A 1,393-nucleotide genomic window follows, 5' to 3' on the forward strand; every position below is an offset into this window, starting at 1 on the left:
TCAGACGTATTTTTATAAATAAATTATAACTAAAAACTATGTTGATATATGGTATCATTTACTTTTAGTACACAATATTTTTTGAGATTCAAAAAATAAAACTTAAAAAATTACAAATGTAAGCTTGCTTTTCTGATCTCAACTATCTTCATTTTAACTAGCAGTATTTAAAGTCTTTTGTTTTAATTATGGATGTAAATAAATTTCAGGAAATTTATTTTTAATATCATTAGTGTCTGCTTACCTAGCAAAAACAAGATAAGCATATTACGTTTGGTCAAATCGGTTTTACTATTTATAATAGCGATAAAAAAACTTATAAAAACAAACTATAATATAAACAAACTTCGAAACTCATAGTATAAGTGGTATTTTTATAGCAACTAGTGATTCTAAACTTTGTAGCATATTGCAATAATTCGCTGTAATAGTTTAATAAATATCTCCGAGCCAGAAGAACACTATCTATTTAAAACTTTGTGTTTGATATGGTTCTAAAACACACAAAACAAATATTTTATAAACAAATAAAACCTATTTACTGAAAAGAGTTAAGTTTGCTCATATGAAAGCTTTTTTCGCAAGAATGGTTGTTCTTTGAAACATAACATCTACATTCGTTTTACTAGTCTTGAAGACTTTCAGTTAATCGACCTTAGTATGACAAAAATGCATATAGTTTATTTAAGCATAAAAAACTTATAAAACTAATTAAAATTAATGGTTTTTATGGGAAGTCGCGGCCCAATTTACCTAGATAAAGTTTATCAAAATTAGTGATGTACCGGACCCACAATTTCTGGTCCGGCTGGATCCGGATTTTTTTTCAAATTAGGATCCGGCCGAACCAGACCCGGATATTTTTTTCAAATTAAAATCCGGCCGGAACCGGATTCTAAATACTCTAAGTTATTTGTAATGTAAATAGTAAAAAACTACTATGTACGATAATGCAATTTTATATAACTAACTACTAACTAAGAATAATTGTGTGAAGTTTATCTTTTATGTGTTATATCTAACTATATCCTTTTGAATTTTGAAAAATTGTAGTTAAAAAAAAATTTAGACTAAAAAGTGTTAGTGTGCTGCTAAAATAATTAAATAATAAGAAGGTTTATGATATGTTATTAAAGTCTAGTTAAGATTAACAGGTAAAAATAGTAGCTGGTATGTTTGCTAATTGTCTGAACAGTATCTACATTTAAATTTTATTAAAATTAAAAGAACAAAAGAAAAACTTGAAATTGAAAGAACAGTAAAAAAAACTTCAAGTTAAAAGAACAATAAAAAACACTAAAATTTCTATTTTGCTAAGTTGTGGTGAAGAAGTAAAAGCTTTTTCCCGGTATTTGGAAGTAAGCGATTGCGCTTATTTTCATACAAATTGCTA

Source organism: Thalia democratica, chromosome 4 (genome assembly GCF_965202585.1).
Source record: "Thalia democratica chromosome 4, ktThaDemo2.hap1.1, whole genome shotgun sequence".
NCBI lineage: Eukaryota > Metazoa > Chordata > Thaliacea > Salpida > Salpidae > Thalia > Thalia democratica.